This window comes from Mobula hypostoma, chromosome 14 (assembly GCF_963921235.1).
Source record: "Mobula hypostoma chromosome 14, sMobHyp1.1, whole genome shotgun sequence".
Taxonomy (NCBI): domain Eukaryota; kingdom Metazoa; phylum Chordata; class Chondrichthyes; order Myliobatiformes; family Myliobatidae; genus Mobula; species Mobula hypostoma.
The window spans coordinates 25,656,739-25,676,720 of NC_086110.1; the positions used below are offsets into that span (position 1 = coordinate 25,656,739).

The following is a 19,982-nucleotide window of genomic DNA, read 5'->3' on the forward strand; positions in this document are numbered from 1 at the left end:
CAGTGCTTTAGGAACAGTTTCTTCTCCTCTGCCATCAGATTTCTGAAAGGTCCAAAACACTACCTCACTATTCCTCTTTCACATAAGTTATTTATTTATTATTGTAATTAAAAATACAATAATATTTTATGTCTTGCACTGTACTGCTTCCACAAAACAAATTTAATGACATATGCCTTTGATAATAAACCCGATTCAGATTCCCAAGAGTTTGATGAACTAGATCAAAATGGCTATGATTGAGAGCTTACAATTTTGACTGCCTCAAAACAAATGTGATGAGACCGGCCCTATGAGAAATTTATACCTTCAGGCCTTATCATTGTAGGCGGGAGTTGTGTTGAGCAAGCTGGCCAGAAGGGAGGCTAAGCTCAGCTTTAGAAGTTCCTTAAAGCAGACAAGTAACCAGAAAAGAGCTAAGTGGGAACATGAGGAGTTGGTGATTGGGATTAAAATGGAGGCCATCAGTATTAGTACTCAGAACATTGCTGGTGATTGAGGAAGTTGCTTTCTCTGATTGGACTGGCTTGATGTTATGAACTGGCAGGATGTATATTGGTCTCAGCCACGTGGTCTAACTGGTGGGGCACACATAGACATAATTTTTTAAACTGAGTAGTAGGGTCATAAAAAGTTCAGTGATCTCACTCGTGGTTTGCATCAGGGAATGTATCTTTAGATGTTGAATCCTATCCAGTGCATATGCCAGGCTTTCACTATGATCATTACACCGTACGCCTTGCATTCATCTGCCAACAATCTCCATTATTAGGACGTTGATTAATGTTTGCATGCTCCACTTTCACGTGGCACTGCACCAAACCTCCCATAGGTGGCAGCTCGTACCCGGATATTCAATCATAGCTCACACATCTCCAAACTATATTTTGTGGCACTGACTGACAAGTATTTCCCTGACCTACAGAAGAAGTTAATAGAACACAACTGGAGGCAGCAGTAGCCAGTGGAGGGCAAAAACTGAAGTAAGTGACAATAGTCAACCCTCCCTTGTACAGTTCAATTCTTTATTACCCTGCAATGACTTTTGATTTACATGTTCTAAATCAGGGGTTCCCAACCTTCTTTATGCCACTAAGCAAGGGGTTCATGGGCCCCAAGTTGAGAACCCCTGCTCCAAATGGTATAAGCATAAACCTCTTCTTTGTCTCCCCATCCAGTCACAACTATCCCTATGCCTTTCTTCTTTCAATAGCCAGGAACTGCAACTTGTCCCCTTCTCATCAGGAAAACAGTGAAGGTGAAGTTGTGCTGTTTCCTCATTTAGCACTCTCTGTCTCCAGGTGAAGTCAAGGGACTTCATTTAGCCTAAAGGCAGGATCTGCTTGGGGTGAGATGGTAGGAACAAATGGCCTCACGGTGGGGTGAAGGTAGCATGGTTGCCAGTTCATTGCAGGGCAATGTTGAGCAAGGTGTTCTGAGCAACACACAGAATGCTGGAGGAACTCAGCAGGTCAGTTAGTATCTATGGAGGGGAATAAACAGTCTAAGGTCCGGGCAAAGACTCTTCAAAAGGACCCTTCTGAGATCCTCCAGTGTTTTCTGCGTTGCTTGAGTTTCTTGCATCTGCAGAGTCTCTTGGCATGGTGTTCTGTTGAGGAGTTTGATGGGATAGATGGCAGAACATGGCTGGTACTGTATGAATAACGTAATGCTTGGTGCGTCAGTTGGCTTTCACAGAGTGTGCATTACGTCAAGGAACATGGAACAACCTGGTGGCAGTGTTGCTTAGGCACCTTGGCGCTTGGTTCCAAACAAGCAAGGAGTGGGAATAAAGTGGGCCTTTTCTCTTTGTTTGCTGGTAACTTGTGAGGTCAGAGTTGGGACAACTTCTTTTCATATTATATGTCAATAATTTCTATGATGGAATTAATGGCTTTGTGGCCAAGATTGTTCATGATATGATTATATGTGGAGGGGCAGGTAGCATTGAGGAAACAGGGAATCTGCAGAAGGATTTGGGCAAATTAGGAGAATGGGCAAAAACGTGGCAGAGGAAATACAGTGCATGGAGGCGTATGGTCATACACTTTGGTAGAAGGAATAAAGGCATAGACTATTTTCTAAACAGGGAGAAAATACAAAAATCGGAGGTGTAAAGGCATTTGGGAGTCCTTGTACAGCATACTCTGAATGTTAACTTGTTAAGAGTTGGTGATAAGAAAGGCAAATGCAATATTTGCATTCATTTAAAAAGAACAAGAATATAACAGCAAGGATGTAATGCTCGGTCTTTAGAAGGCATTGCTAGACTGCACTTGGAGTATCATGAGCAATTTTGAGCGCCTTACCTAAGAAAAGATGTGCTGGCATTGAGAGAGTGCAGAGGAAGTTCGCAAGAATGATAAACAATAAGTTCTGCAGATGCAGGAGATCAAGGTAACACACTCAAAATGCTGGAGGAACACAGCAGGCCAAGCAACTTCATTGGAAAAGAGTAAACAGTCGACGTTTTGGGCCAATGAGGCGAGACATCAAAGTAAGAAAGTAGGGGGAGGAGAGGAAGAAATACAAGATAGTAGGTGATAGATGAAACTGGGAGAGAGGGAGGGGTGAAGTAAAGAGCTGGGAAGTTGATTTGTGAAAGAGATAAAAGGCTGGAGAAGGGGGAATCTGCTAGGAGAGGACAGAAGGCCATGGAAGAAAGGGAAGGGGGAGGAGCTCCAGAAGGAGGTGATGTGCAGGTAAGGAGATACAGTGAGAGAGGGAATTGGGATTGGGGAATGGAGAAGGGGAGGGGGCAATTACTGGAAGTTCAAGAAATCATGTTCATGCCATCAGGTTGGAGGGTATCTTAATGGAATATAAGGTGTTGCTCCTCCAACCTGAGTAAGGCCTCATCACGACGGTAGAGGAGGTCATGGACTAGCATGTCGGAATGGGAGTGGGAAGTAGAATTATAATGGGTGGACACCGGGAGATCCTGCTTTTTCTGGTGGATGGAGCACAGGTGCTCAGTGAAGCGGTCTCCTAGTCTACGTCAGGTCTCGCTGATATACATGAGGACACACCAGGAGCACTGGACACAGTATATGAACCCCAACAGACTCACACGTGAAGAGTCACCTCACCTGGAAGGACTGTTTGGGCCCTGAATGGTAGTGAGGGAGGAAGCGTAGGGACAGGTGTGGCACTTGTTCTGCTGGCTTAACCTGTAAATTAACCTTCTGGGAGTCTTGCACGAGGATTCCAAAGTCCCTCTGCTCCTCTGATGTTTGAACCTTCTCCCCATTTAGATAATTGTCTGCACTATAGTTCCTTTTACCAAAATACATTATCATACATTTCACACCACTGTATTCCAAATGCCTCTTTTTTGCCCATCCTTCTAATTTGTCTAAGTCCTGCTGCAATCGCATTACTTCCTCAGCTGTACCTATCCATCCACCTATCTTCATATCATCCACAAACTTTGCCACAAAGCCATCAATTCCATTATCCAAATCACTGACAAACAATGTGAAAAGCGGTGGTCCCAATTCTGACCCCTGAGGAACACCACTCATCAGGGGCAGCTAACCAGAAAAGGCCCTTTTTAATCCCCGTTGCTGCCTTCTGCCTGTCACCCATTCTGCTATTCATGCCAGTATCTTTCCTGTAACGCCATAGGATTTTATCTTGTTATGCAACCTCATGTCTGACACCTTATCAAATGCCTTCTGAAAATCGAAGTAAATGACATCCACTGCCTCTCCTTTGTCCACTCAGCTTGTTACGTCCTCGAAGAACTCTAACATATTTGTCAGGCAGGATTTCCCTTTACAGAAATCATGCTGACTTTGACTTATTTTGTCATTACTCTCCAAGTACCTCGAAACCTCATCTTTAATAATAGACTTCAACATTATCCCAACCACTGAGGTTAGGCTAATTGGCCTATAATTTCCTTTCTTTTGCATTCCTCCCTTCTTAAAGAGTGGAGTGACATTTGCTATCTTTCAGTCCTCCGGGACCATGCAAGAATCAAATGATTCTCGGAAGAGCATGACCAATATATCCATTACCTCTTCAGCAACTTCTCTCAGGACTCTGGGATATAGTCCATCTGGCCCAGGTGACTTATCCACCTTAAGACCTTTGAGTTTGCCTAGCACTTTTTCCTTTGTAATACCGATGGCATTCACTCCTGCTCTCTGGCACTCATAGATCTCTGGCACACTGCAGTGTCTTCCACAGTGAAGACAGATGCAAAACACATTAAGTTCATCTGCAATTTCTTTGTCCCTGTTACTACCTCACCAGCATCATTTTCCGGTGGTTCAATATCAACTTTTACCTCCCTTTCACTCTTTATATAACTGAAAGAACTTTTGGTATGCTGCTTTATATTATTGGCTTGTCTTCCCTCATATTTTATCTTTTCTCTTCTTATAGCTTTTCTAGTTGCCTTTTGGTGGATTTTAAAAGCTTCCCAATCATCCAATTTCCCAATCACTTTGGCTTCCTTACGTGCCCTTTCCATGGCTTTTATGCAGTCCTTAACTTCCTTTGTCAGCTACAGTTGCTTACACCTGCCATTTGAGAACTTCTTCCTCTGTGGGATATATCTATCATGTGCCTTGAGAGCTACTCCCAGAAACTTCAGCATCTCTGCTCTGCTGTCATCCCTGCCAGTATCCTCCTACAATCCACCTGGGTAAGCTCCTCTCTCATGCCTCTGTAATTCCCTTTATTCCATTGCAATACAGATACATATTTTATGCTTCTCTCTCTCAAATTGCAGCATGGACTTATGATCTATCCAGTAAAGAAATAATAGGTGGATCCATCAGCATAATTCCGAATCCAAACACTAGTGGAAAGTCAGCAACCTTGCACCTACCATGACGGGCAGTATTCATGCTCATCCCTTTGGAAAAAGATTAGTATAAACACACAGAAGACAGCTGTAAAGAAACATATGTGAGTGATGACATTTGGCATATCATGTTTAATTTATTTTTTGGCTTTGGTAAACCTTTTTTGACATTGAGGCAATCAGATTCTGTGGCCAACAGGAGTGGTGATGAGGAAAAATGTGATTTATTGGTAGATGAGAAAATTGGGGAGTTGCTTTTCTTAGTTGAGCATCTACATCAAATGCCAGGCAGGTAAAAGATGTCAACGTTTCCTAATCTTCTACTGTGCTGCAGCTGCTCATTGCATAGCTGGGACATCACCAGAACTTTGGGAGATAAAACTGTTTCCTTTAGAAACTCGCTGCCTGAGAGGATAGTGGAGATAGAACCACTCACCACATTTAAAAAGAACCGGAATGTTCACTTGAAGAGCAACGACTGACAATAGTGTGGACCAGCCAAACGGGAAATTTCTGAGATGTGCATTTGGATGATCCTTCTTCTCTCTTTCCTTCTGCTGTTTCACGGCATCTTGAAGCACCAGAACTGGTAAGTCCAGTCTTGATTTAACATTTATACTTTATACTTTATTGTCACCAAACAATTGATACTAGAACGTACAATCATCACAGCGGTATTTGATTCTACACTTCCCGCTCCCTGGAGTACAAATCGATAGTAAATATTAAAAATTTAAATTATAAATCATAAATAGAAAGTAGAAAAATGGAAAGTAAGGCAGTGTAAAAAAACCGAGAGGCAGGTCCGGATATTTGGAGAGTACGGCCCAGATCCGGGTCAGGATCCGTTCAGCAGTCTTATCACAGTTGGAAAGAAGCTGTTCCCAAATCTGGCCATATGAGTCTTCAAGCTCCTGAGCCTTCTCCCAGAGGGAAGAGGGATGAAAGGTGTGTTGGCTGGGTGGGTCGTGTCCTTGATTATCCTGGCAGCACTGCTCCTACAGCATGCAGTGTAAAGTGAGTCCAAGGACGGAAGATTCGTTTGTGTGATGTGCTGTGCCGTGTTCACGATTTTCTGCAGCTTCTGCCGGTCTTGGACAGGACAACTTCCATACCAGGTTGTTATGTACCCTAGAAGAATGCTTTCTACGGTGCATCTATAAAAATTAGTGAGGTTTTTAGGGGACAGGCCAAATTTCTTCAGTTTCCTCAGGAAATAAAGGTGCTTGTGGGCCTTCTTGGCAGGGACTCTGTTTGGTTGGATCAAGTCAGGTCATTTGTGATATTGACCCCGAGGAACTTAAAGCTTTTGACCTGTTCCACTTGCACACCACCGATGTAAATTGGGTCGTGCAGTCCGCTGCTCCTTCTGAAGTTAACAACCAATTCCTTCATCTTGCTGACGTTGAGGGATAGGTTATTGTCTTCACACCATGCCACCAGGTTCTTAATTTCCTCTCTGTAGTCAAACTCATCATTACCCGAGATACGGCCTACAATTGTTGTGTCATCAGCAAACTTATATATTGAGTTATACATTATATACAAACTTACATATTTCATTCAGATGATAATGTGTCACTCCTTCTACCCTACACAATTTATGCTGTAGACCTGATCTGGATCATGAGCTAATAATGCTCGTTCCAAAGGTGAAATTTCTACCATCTGAACTAAACTTAATTCAGTCATCTTGCTATCCATAAAATGTAAATTTAAACAGCCAAATCTTAGTTCATTGTATTTTTTCTCCACTAAGGCAATAATTTAGTTTTAATAAAGTACATTCACAAAATTAACTTGGCACAAAGTTGACTTAATTTCAGAAATAGCTGAAACTTTTGGGTTTAGTTAGATAAGTACAGTGTACTAGTCAGAATTAGAATTTACAAGACTCAGATTGAAACACTTGAGGAAACTGATTTATACTTCCATAATTGTTTAAATATTTGGATTAAATAATAACTAATTTGCAAGTTGCAGTACAACATTGAGATTATTCAAAGTTAATTGAAGTGCCTATATTTATCTGCACAATAAAAGCATTTTTGCTTTAACAGTTGTCTAGTACTATTAGAAAGTATTTGAAATGAGGAGTGATTTTAGATTTTGGTAATTTACTTGTCAGGGCGTAAGTACCTCTTTTCCTGTGTGACATGTTGCATGACAGCTGAGTCTCTATGCACCTCTAGGTTTGACTGTTCCTCGACATCACAGTATTGCATGCCAGCATAAATGTGATCTGGTTCATCTATTTCCTGAAGCATAAATATAGTTTTCATCATTGTGCTATTCCAAATAAACAGTATCAACTTACTGAAGCAAAGCCAGCAATCCATTTCATTTTCTTTGAGCGGATTGGTTGGCCTGCCTTGAGTTTTCATCTTCAGGAGTCACATTATCTCGTTTAAAATTATGTACACAAGAGTCAGTACAGATTTGCCAACGTGGCTGCCAAATTAAACTGCTGTTGGCTTTCATTTGACTTACCCATAAACCCCTTTGGAATTTGTTTTCCATTACATGGTCTGTATCAAAAACAACTGCAGCCTGGAGGAAAACCACTGGAAGCACACATTTAATGTTTCCTGCACTTCTTAATGTGCATTGAAAGCATCGTGGCCTCTCTGAACATGTACTGGAGGCTGTTAACAGTTAGACTAAAATGTCTGACCATAGTTAATTGTTGGAGGAATGGGTTTAACAGCAAATATTTTAACAGATAAATTAGCTTGCTGGCAAACGATACAACGGCCAAAGAACCTGAATCACAGGGATGATTGATCATTCTTGGAGACTACTTAGATTAAATTTGCATAATGCTTTAACTGTGAACAAACAATATGAACATCATAAAATTTATCTCAAAGTTAATTTTGTATTTATGCATTACAATGTATTCCACTGCAAAACTAAAGCACTAACTGAATTATGAAACATAATAGTGAAAAACAAATGTTGCACAGTGATACCCACAGGAGCTGTATCACTTCAAAGTACAAGTGATCCTGATGTGTCATACTAAAGCCTGCTAAAATGTTTAACTTGCTAAGTATGTTCAAGCAATCAAGAAACAGTGGGTCAAGCATATATTACTGCAGCTTCAGGAAATCAGAAATAAACACACAAAAAAAAATATTGGAGATAGTTTGCAGGTCAGGTAGAGGAGAAACAGAAGTAAGGCTGCAGGCTGATGATCTGAGAGACAACTAAAAGTTGACTTATTTCTGTCCAGTTAAAGATATGGAAGTAAAAATTATTCCTTATGTGAGTAAGTCTGGATCTAATTATGCATTTTATAGCCCATCCCTTCCTGCTTAAAGTGATGGCTGCTTCATGTTAGCATTTCAGAATCAGAACCAGAATCAGATTTATTATTATTATCACTGACGTACAGTATATTGTGCTTTAGGGCAGCAGTACAGTGCACTACATAAAAGTTACTATGTTGCAATAACAAATACATATATAAAAAAACAGTGTAAAAAAAGACCATAACGTGAGGTATTGTTTATGGGACCATGGTCTGTTAAGAAATCTGATGAAGGAGAAGAAGAAACTGTAGCTAAAATGTTGGGTATGTGCCTTTAAGCTCCTGTTCCTTTCTGCTGATGGTAACATTGAGAAGAGGATACGTCCTGATGCATGAGGGTCCTTAATGATAAATACCACCGTCTTGAAGAAGTCTTCGATGGTGGGGAAGCTCGTGCTCATGATGGAGCTGGTCGAATCTCAAATCCTCTGCAGTGCTCCCATACCAGATGGTATTGCAACCAGTCAGAATGCTCTCCTTGGTACACCTATAAAAAGTGCTAAAATCTTTGGTGACATACCAAATCTCCTTGAAACCTCTAATAAAATCTATCCACTGGCCTGTCTTCTTCATAATTGCATCAACGTACTGGGCTCAGGATAGATCTTCAGAGCTGTTGACACCCAGGAACTTGAAGCTACTCACTTTTTCCATTGGTGACGCCTTGATGAGGACCGAATGTGTTCTCCTGACCCCCCCTTTCTGAAATCCACAGTCAGTTGTTTGGTCCTACTGACGTTAAGTACAAGTTTGTTGTTGCAACACCACTCAACCAGCCAATCTCAGTCCTGTGCACCTCCTCGTCACAGGTATGTGACATCTGACAGCAGGAGTCAGAGTCTCCAATGTGCCACAGCTAGCGGCCACAGAAGTATCGGAGCTGCTGTGTAAGCTCTGTCTTTTGCTTATTCCAGGGGGTACAAACAGACTAGTTAAATGACTGAGGACGTGGTAAACAGAATTCAAGACGGGAATTATAGAGAGAGGCTGGCTAGGATAGGCCTTTGTACATGGAATGTAGGACATGAGAAATGACCTTATAAATGGTGACCTTTCAAATTAGGAGTGGCAGGAGTAGCGGAGATGGTCATCATTTCCTCATGTTAGAGGAATCTAAACCAAGAAGGTAGAGACTTAGGGAGAGAGGGGAAGGAATTAAAAGGGGCCTGAGTGGCAACTTTTCATGCAGGATTTGGTGAGTATATGCCAGGGGAAGTGCTTGAGGCAGGGCTAAGAAAATAGTGACCGAAGGCAGGAAATTGGAACTTGAAAGGTGGGTACCAGTAGAACATAGGACTGTCACGGACCCCGTGACGGGGATAAAGAAACCAGCAGAGATGGAAGACACTTTGGAGTCTCGTATTGTTACAAACTACTAACATTTATTAGTAACTACGCAATACAGTAATATAAATGTAGATAAATCAAAGGAGTCAGCAATGATTATATATAAAAGTAAGCGTGGAATATATATGTACGAAAAAACCAAGCTTCTTTAAGTCTGGGGTAAAAAGATGCAGTCTTACGATGTTGAGTAAAGTTCAGTTCAGTTCAGTTCTTGGTATTTAGTTGAGTAGTGATGGAGAGAGAGAGAGAGAGAGAGAGAGAGAGAGAGAGAGAGAGAGAGAGAGAGTGAGTTGAGTCTTCAGGTGAGCTGATGCCGTCGATCTTCTTGTCATCCTCCGAAATCCTTTACAAGTCACCGACTGTGACTTTAACCAGGGGGACCGGTCTTCTGTGGTGGAGCTATCACCCAGGTGAGGATGGGCACATAGACAACTCACCACCAGTTAACCCCTTCTCCTTCCAACTGGAATAGCAATTTGGATTGTTACGTACCCCGTAACTGGGTTGCCAAACCAGCAGAAATGGATCACTCAGTTGGAGTCTGGAGCACTAGAACTAAGAAAGTTTTATTAAAGAAACAAGCAACACAGTAATCGAAAGGATAATAAATGCAACAGTTCAGCAATGTTAACCACACATGTGCACAGAATTAAGATAACAGCATCAATCAAGCTCTATCGTTGTCTAGGGGTAAATGACCAAATTTCAAAGTGACTCAAAGTTCAGTTCGCAGTAATCGTTGCCATGGAGATGGACAACGTTGGGGAAGAGAGAGACAGAACAGGAACAACTGATCATTCAGACACAGCTTCACTCACAGACCGGCGATATGGCTCACAAGCAACTTTTGGGCGGGTCCTTGGTGATGTCACCTGAGGTCACCGACTGTGACCCCTCCTCCAGATGCGGTCGATCCTCTGCAGTGAACCCGGCACCCAGGCAAGGGCGGACACACATCGGGTTCCCACTGATCGTACCTTTCCACCCTGGCCGTTGTCTGATACTTCTCACCCACTCGTGAGAGGCGCACCGCTTCCAGGGTCTTGTTACCTCGGGTGGCGTGTGTGTGTCGCCTTAGCGAACCGGTCCCTTTTTATCCCCCTGCTGGGGTATCACCTGTCCATCACTTCAAACAGTTCAAGGTTCAAAGGGGGGAGCCGCTCCAGACAGCTCTCTCTCTCCCACGTCCCTTCATTACACATCTCCAGACGCTGCTCCATTGTTCCTTATCTCTCCTTCCCCTGAGGGCAGGTGGCAGACCAACTGCTGATGCCACTGATGCTAGCCCAGGCCAGCAAACATCTTAATTTTATGTGTATTCTCGTCACAGGATCGATCCGCCATTTGATCCTCCAAAAACCCACTTTCTCTGTGGGCACGGCAATGCTCATTCAGTGTCGAGATCATGTGTCCTGAGGTCTGTATCATCTGACCTCCCATTTATTTCACCAGGCTGAGCATCACCTGTCATTCAAAGAGTTCCTCCCTCCTTTGTCTGTAAAGGAGTGCACAAGCAGGCAACAAGTCCTTGGAAGTAACATCAACAACCGGCCTTTGGTCACCATAGCAACCTTCGAGCTGCTCGGTGTTGTCTCCAACTCCAAACTCAATAAAAATCCAAAGTTACTTCCAATGCCTTAAAGTAACAGTCCAACCATTAATCTTCATCTCTCTCTCTCCTTTCCAAACAAACCACCAATGATAAATGTCTCTCTCCAAACAGTTAATAGGGGAACTCCAGGATCCCCTCACAGAACATAGAAATCTACAGCATATTACAAGCCCTTCGGCCCACAATGTTGTGCCGACCATTTAACCTACTCCAGAGACCACCTAGAATTTCCCTACCACATAGCCCTCTATTTCTCTAAGCTCCACGTACCTATCTAAGAGTCTCTTAAAAGATGCTATTGTATCTGTTTCCACCACCGTCACTGGCAGTGCATTCCACACACTCACCACTCTCTGTGTGAAAAACTTACCCCTGCCATCCCCTCGGTACCTGCTTCCAAGCACCTTAAAACTATGCCCCCTCATGTTAACCATTTCAGGCCTGGGAAAAAGACTCTGGTTATCCACATGATTAATGCCTCTCGTCATCTTGTACACCTCTATCAGGTCACCTCTCATCCTCTGTCACTCCAAGGAGAAAAGGCCAAGTTCACTCAACTTATTCTCATAAGTCACCCTCGCCAATCCAGGCAACATCCTTGTAAATCTTCTCTGCACTCTTTTTATAGTATCCGTATCCTTCCTGGAGTGAGGTGGCCAGAAATGAACACAGTACTCCAAGTGGGGTCTGACCAAGGTCTTATATTGCCGTAATATTACCTCACGGCTCTTGAACTCATAAGCATTTCTTTTCTTCTTAACTAGATTTTCCACATTGTTTGTACACCATGGTTCTTTTACCCTACCACCCTTTCCCTGCCTCAATGGAACATATCTATGCAGAATGCCATGCAAATGTTCCCTGAACATTTGCTACATTTCTGCCGTGCTTTTTCCTGAGAACATCTGTTCCCAATTTATACTCCCAAGTTCTTGCCTAATAACATCATATTTCTCCCTACCCCAATTAAATATTTTTCAAATTGTCTGCTCCTATCCTTCTCCAGCACTATGATAAAGAAGATAGAGTTGTGATCACTACCTCCAAAATGCTCTCCCACCAAAAGATCTGACACCTGACCAGGTTCATTTCCCAATACCTGATCAAGTACAGCCTCTCCTCTAGTTGGCTTATCTACATATTGAGTCACAAACCTTCCTGTACACACCTAACCACCTCCACCCCATCCAAGCTCCTTGCCCTAAGGAGATGCCAGTCAATATTAGGAAAGTTAAAATCTCCCATCACGACAACCCTATTATTAATGCACGGTCCCAAATCTACCTGCCTATCTGCTCCCAGATGTCTCTGTAACTATGGTGGAACTATAAAAGCACCCGGTAGAGTTATTGCCCTCTTCCTTTTTCTGACTTCCACCCATACTGACTCAGTAGATAATCCCTCCATGACTTCTTATATATCCGCAGCCGTGATACTATCCCTGTATAGCAATGCCATGCCCCCACCTCTTTTGCCTCCCTCCCTATTCTTTGTGAAGCATCTAAATCCTGGCACACTTAGCAGCCATTCCTGCCCCTGAGACATCCGAGTCTCTGTAATGGCCACAACATCACAGTTCCACGTATTGTTTATGATACTCCTTGCATTAAAATAGACACATCTCAAACCATCAGGCTGAGTGCACATTTGCTCTATCATCTTCCTCACAAACTCCCTACAAGCTGTCTCTACTTGTGCTCTAACCTCCCCATTCTCCGCCTCTTCACTTTGGTTCCCACCCCCCTGCAAATCTAGTTTAAACCCTCCCCCAATAGTATTAGTTAACCTCCATGCCAAGTTATTGATCCCCCTTGGATTCAAGCACAAGCCGGCCTTTTTGTACCGGTCACACCTGCCCCAGAAGGAGTCCCAGTGATCCAGAAATCTGAATCCCTGCCCCCACTCCAATCCTTCAGCCACATATTTATCCACCACCTCATTCCATTCCTATACTTACTGTCAGGTGGCACAGGCAGCAATCTTGAGATTACTACCCATGAGGTCCTGCATCTCAACTTCCTTCCTAACTCCCTGTATTCTGCTTTCAGGAACTCCTCCCTTTTTCTACCTATGACGTTGGTACCAATATGTACCACAACTTCTAGCTGCTCAGGCTCCCATTTCAGAATATTGTGGATGTGTTCAGAAACATCATGAAACCTGGCACCTGGGAGGCAAGCTACCATCCATGTTTCTTTATCGCGCCCACAGAATCACCTATCTGTCTCCCTAACCATAGAGTCCCCTATTACTGCTACCATCCTCTTCCTTTCCCTACCCTTCTGAGCCACAGGGCCAGACTCAGTGCCTGAGACATGGCTACTGTTGCTGCCTCAGGTAGGCCCTCCCACCCAATAGTACTCAAAACGGAGTACTTATTGTTAAGGGGGACGGCATCAGGGGTGGTCTCCACTACACATGCTCTCCCTTCCCTCTCCTGACAGTCACTCACTTATCTGTCTCCTGTGCCCCCGCTGTGACTATCTGCCTGTAGCTCCTATCGATCACCACCTCACTTTCCCTTAACAAGCTGAAGGTCATCAAGCTGCAGCTCCAGTTCCTTAACTCGGTCTCTAAGGAGCTGCATCTCGATGAACCTGGTGCAGGTGTGGACATCAGGGAGGCTGGAAGTCTCCCAGATATCCCCCATCTGACACTCAGAGCAGAAAACTGGCCTTGCAGTCAAACCCACTATTCTTAAATTGGAGGAAAAAAGGAGATATGAAAGTAACTTACCTCCTTACCTCGCCAAAGCCCTACTGTGACTCATGCTCCTTCAATAACTGATCCGTGAGGCAGTATCTCCCTTTGTGGCTTTATGATGTGTAGCTGAAGGCATGGACAGAGTGGATGTGGCAAGGTTGTTTCCCATGATGGGGGAGTCTAGTACGAGAGGGCATGACTTAAGGGTTGAAGGGCTCCCATTCAGAACAGAGATGCGAAGAAATTTTTTTAGCCAGAGGATGGTGAATCTATGGAATTTGTTGCCACGGGCGGCAGTGGAGGCCAAGTCATTGGGTGTATTTAAGGCAAAGATTGATAGTTATCTGAGTAACCAGGGCATCAAAGGTTATGGTGAGAAGGCGGGGGAGTGGGACGAAATCGGAGAATGGATCAGCTCATGATAAAATGGTGGAGCAGACTCAATGGGCCGAATGGCTGAATTCTACTCCTTTGTCTTATGGTCTTATGGTCTTATGGTCTTTTATTCCAGAACCTTCTCAACAGCCTTGTGTGATGATGAGCTACTGCCTTCTCCCAATCGAATCTCCCTCTGAAAGAAACTCCCCACTTTTTAACTCTTCTCAGCAACCTTGCGCAACGATGAGCCGCTGTGTCTGTGCACTTCTCCCAATCGAATCCCAATGTTGCATGAACATGTTGAGCTGAAGGTCCTGTATTTGTACTATGTTTCTCTATGACTCTATAATATGATAAAATGTGCTGGGATACAATTTGCTGACTTGGAATAAACTATGAGAGTTATTTCTGGATTTCTGTTTCTCTGTGCCTTGAATTTGCTGTTGATTTTGATGCCAAACATCTGTAGTTTCACAGTCTCCCTCGCTCCAGATCTGGGTTACATTCTTTATCTGGTCTTTTCTTATAGTAAAATCCCACGTATAATGGAGGCTTCCTTTGCAATTTCATACACCAGTACTGTATTACTTCTGCCTTGAAGACACAGCTAATTGAAACACAGGGAACTTATTTATAATTTTTTCTATTAATTGTTTTGGTTCTGGGGATATAAATAAAGCAAAATTGTAAAATGCATCCTCCTAAGTAAATTTAACAAAATTCTTACATTTAGACAACCCCTCTTCAAGAAGAGTCATTAGACTTAATTTAATTTTGTTGTTTACCTACGAAGCAACTTCATCCAGTGTGGAATATAATTAAAATATTAAATATATGATAAAAGAATTATCCAGTGGTGAAGTAATGCTTCTGGTGCTCATTGAGTTATTTTTTTCTTCAATATGGTTCAAAAGATGTGCCGTCTGTTAATTAAATACTTCACTTTGCTGGATGGTTTTTTTCCTTGGGGTGCTGTATCTTGCTTCTAGACATGCTTGTATATTATTATATGGGGATCTCATGTAAAATTTGTTTGATAGACTTTTAGCCTCTAGCTCAAATTTGCATTCTCCATATTCTGACAAAACAGAAGATTCTTAGGGGACAGTTCAATTAAGTTATCTTTGAGGCTTAAATGTTGCTGCAATTTAGTGCCAATAGATTCCATTTAATTTGCAGGAAGCCCCCCCCCCCAACACTCACTCTGCATAATAAATATGCACAGAGAAGATGGTCAGTGGTGCTGGATGATGGTGCTAAACCTGGCTTGGTAGTTGTTTTAATGAGCTGCTCCACACTGTTGGTTTGGTTGGCCAATTATTATTGTCATATCTACTAAGACAAAATGAAAAGCTTATCTTGCATACTGTTCATACAGATCAAATCTTTTCACAGTGCACTCAGGTAGAACAAGGTTAAAAATATACAATAAAGTGTTATTGTTAAAGAGAAGGTATATTGTAGATAAAAAATAAGGTGCCAAATAATAACAAGGTAATTTGTGAAGTCAATATTCCATCTTATGGTACTAGAGAATAATTATTTTTTTACACAGTGGGATAGAAGCTATCCTTGCCACTGGTGATACATGCTTTCAGGCTTCTGCATTTTCGGCAAAGTGGAAGGGGGAGAAGAGAGGATGTCTGGGATGGGCAGGGTCTTTGATAATGCTGGCTGCTTCACTGAGGTAGCAGGATGTATAGAAAGAGTCCATGGAGGGGAGGGCTAGTTTCCATAATGTACTGAGCTGAGTCCACAGTACTCTGCAGTTCATTGCAGTCACCGGCAGCATAGTTGGCACATCAAGCCAGACGACCTCTTGGACTAAGATGGACTTGTTTCTGATTGTGTGCGTGTGTGTGTGTGTTTTTTTTACGCAGTGTCTTATTTTTCACAGTCTTTTTTTCTCGCTGTCTGTTCTGCGCTCTCTGAACTTCCGCGCCTGTGATGTTGCTTCAAGCAAATTTTTCATTGTCCTTGTACCACATTCTACTTGCGCACATGACAATAAATGAATTATTTTTTTGAAGTGTTCCATTTTAATTTAAAAGAAAATTTGTTTGTTTGAAATGTAATATATTTTTCATTATTGAAGAACATCAGCATAATTTGTCACCTGACTTTGGATTCTCATTATCAAAATGGATAATGGACATTTCTGTCTGTAATCTACTGAAAGGAACTCTGCGTATATTGCTCCATCTGCTGGCTGCTGACCGTGTGGTCAAACAGTCTGAAAAACAGGCAGAGTTCAATGTGGAGGCAGACTTCCAATACTGTGGCAAATCTATACAAATTGCAGAGCATCCGGAGCACTCAGCCTAACTGGGAGTCCAGAATCACTTTCAGGTTTTAGATCTGAAAAGTTGTGTTGCAGCAAGAAGTGAGAAGCCCGTGACAGTTCCTCATTGAGCTGAGGACGAATGTCTAAATGGTTGAGAAGGAGCAGGTGCCTGGGGTGTCATAAGGGTGGGTTGGCAGCAGGATTAGAATGGTTTCTAAGGTATGGAAAAAGCCCTTTTGCTCAATTTATATGTTTATATATATATATATTCTATTAAAGAAGGTAAGCACTTGGGAAAGGAGACCAATGGCCTCTTTTAGGACTTCAGAGCCACTGGTGAAGGTGAGCCTGACATGTTCTACTGAAGCTGATTGGTTCAGACACTCGTAAGGTGCGTACAAACCTGCCTGATGTTCGTCTCTCAATTGCCTGTTTTTCCACTGAGAAATGGGAAGTGAGCAGCTGTGAGTTTCCCTTGCACCGGTGCCAATTGGCATCTATCTCCAGTGTTATTGGAAATAGATGTTATTAACTAATTATAAGACCACATGTGAGCTCCATTGGCAGCTGGAATACTGAATATCACTGCGGCTGGTTAAAGGGGCTGGGTAAGATGTTTCGAGAAATTTGTAATTCGACCAACCTCGTTAGTGTACCAACATCAGGAAAATCGTATGATATTGCTTAAGATTCCTTTCAAGGAAGTGAGGTAATGGGGCATTTTTATTTGTAATGTATTATAACAGATTAGCTTTATATTTACATAGAAACATAGAAAATAGGTGCAGGAGTAGGCCATTCGGCCCTTCGAGCCTGCACCGCCATTTATTATGATCATGGCTGATCATCCAACTCAGAACCCTGCACCAGCCTTCCCTCCATACCCCCTGATCCCTGTAGCCACAAGGGCCATATCTAACTCCCTCTTAAATATAGCCAATGAACTGGCCTCAACTGTTTCCTGTGGCAGAGAATTCCACAGATTCACCACTCTCTGTGTGAAGAAGTTTTTCCTAATCTTGGTCCTAAAAGGCTTCCCCTTTATCCTCAAACTGTGACCCCTCGTTCTGGACTTTCCCAACATTGGGAACAATCTTCCTGCATCTAGCCTGTCCAATCCCTTTAGGATTTGATACGTTTCAATCAGATCCCCCCTCAATCTTCTAAATTCCAACGAGTACAAGCCTAGTTCATCCAGTCTTTCTTCATATGAAAGTCCTGCCATCCCAGGAATCAATCTGGTGAACCTTCTTTGTACTCCCTCTATGGCAAGGATGTCTTTCCTCAGATTAGGGGACCAAAACTGCACACAATACTCCAGGTGTGGTCTCACCAAGGCCTTGTACAACTGCAGTAGTACCTCCCTGCTCCTGTACTCGAATCCTCTCGCTATAAATGCCAGCATACCATTCGCCTTTTTCACCGCCTGCTGTACCTGCATGCCCACTTTCAATGACGTGTACGTTCAAAGATATAGTGAAATGCATCATTTGTGTCAAATCAGATCAGTGAGGGCTGTGGTGGGCCGCCCACAAGTGTGACAATACTTCTGGCCCCAATGAATCATCCCTACAACTGACCAACCCTAACTAATACAGTAGGTTTTTGGAATATGAGAGGAAACCAAAGCTCCCGGAGGAAACCTACGTGGCCATGGGGGGAATATACAAACTCCTTACAGACAGTGGTGGGAATCGAATCCTAATTTTACAGCATTCAAAGTAAATTTATTATCAAAGTACATATATATTAGATATACAACCCTGAGATTCATTTTTTGTAGGCATACTCGATAAATCCAGAATAGAATAATAACGATATTAGAATCACTGTAAGACGGTACCAACTGGGCATTCAACCAGTGTGCAAGAGACAACCAACCGTGCAAATACAAAAAGGAAGAAATAATAATAAATAAATCAGTCATAAATATTAAAAATATGAGATGAAGAGTCCTTGAAAGTGAGTCCATAGATTGCAGGAACATTTCAGTAATGGGACAAATGAAGTTGAGTGAATTTATTGCCTTTGTTCAAGAGCCTGATTATTGAGGGGTAATAACTGTTCCTGAACCTGCTGGTGTGAGGCTTCAAGCTCCAGTACCTTTTTCCTGATGGTAGCAGTGAGAAAAGAGCATGACCTGGGTGGTGGGGGTCCCTGATTCTGCTTTCCTACGACAACTCTCCATGTAGATGTGCTCAATGATGGTGAGGGCTGTTTCCACTACTTTTTGTAGGATATTCCATTCAAGGCGCTTTGGTGTTTCCACACCAGACTGTGATGCAGCCAGGCAATATACTCTCCACCACACATCTGCAGCAGGTTTTCAAATTTTCAGTCGTCATGCCAAATTGCCAAATCTTCGCAAACTCCTGAGCAAGTAGAGGCACTGCCATGCTTTCTTCACAATTGCACTTAGTGCTGGGCCCAGGACAGGGCCTCTGAAATGATAAAATGGAGGAGTTTAAAGTTGCTGACCCTCTCCACCTCTGATCCTCTCATGAGGACTGGCTCATGAATCTCTGATTTCCTCCTCTTGAAGTCAATAATCAGCTCCTTGGTCTTACAGATATTGAGTAACACCTCTATGCTGATTCGTCACCACCTTAGATTCGGCCTATGTCAGTGGGTGTTGTCTACATGGACTTTGACAAGGCCCTGCATGATAGGTTAGATCACACGGGATTGAGGTTAAATTAGCCATTTGAATACAACAATAGTTTTGTAACAGGAGTCAGAGAGTAGTAGTTGGGATGTATTTTTTCAGATTGCAGGCCTTTGACAAGGTTGTCATTTACTGTATATTAATGATCTGGATGAAAATGCAGGTGGCATGTTTTATATATATGCAGTTGACACAAAAATTGGTGTAATAGTGTTAGGAAATGTAGAGGAGGCTTGAGCCAAAAGCAGAGCATCAGAGGCAACTTAGCAGTGAGTGATAACTCTTAATTGGCATCGAGGGCACGAGCCCATGATGGACTCCATTGCTTTTCCTCAGTTGAGGTGTTGAGCAAAGTACAAGTCAACGAGGATGAGAATGGAGGACGGGCAGGCATTTACTGCCACCTGCCTGCGTTTGGTCGTGGTTCCCCTCTCTTGCTAACTGCTTTAAGAGAAAATTGTAGGAGTCTTGGAATCCATTTTGCAACAATTAACCAGAGAGGCTGTGGCCTTGTTTTGAGGAACTTCAGGGTTCATGTTGCATGTGCTTCTGGATTCTCTTTACTGGTTACTCTTTTTTTTGCTGTTTTTGAGTGGTTTGATCAAGCTGATCGATGTGGTCTGGGGTGCTTCAGTAAAGAATGTTTTGCCCTACAGCCTGCACTGGGCTAGCAGTATGACACTGAACTGAACTTAACTGAATACTACTGGACTCCTGGTTTGATGTTTCACATTCTGTGTGTTCTCTGATTGCTTTTTGCTGTTCGTGCAATTTGTTCTTTTTTTGCCCGTTGGGTACTTAATATTTTCTTGAGTGTATTCCATGGTGTTTCTTTGTTTTGTGGTTGCCTGTGGGAGGACAGAT

The 19,982-nt window shown here is 42.7% G+C and overlaps 1 long non-coding RNA gene across 1 annotated transcript; it reads left to right on the top strand.

Annotated features, from left to right (window-relative positions):
* Positions 1–909: 909 nt before the first annotated feature.
* On the top strand, positions 910–14,542 carry LOC134356480 (uncharacterized). The gene is made up of 3 exons (XR_010020358.1): positions 910–983; positions 5,151–5,405; positions 14,303–14,542. It is a non-coding gene; the product is annotated as an uncharacterized LOC134356480 (long non-coding RNA).
* Positions 14,543–19,982: the final 5,440 nt, after the last annotated feature.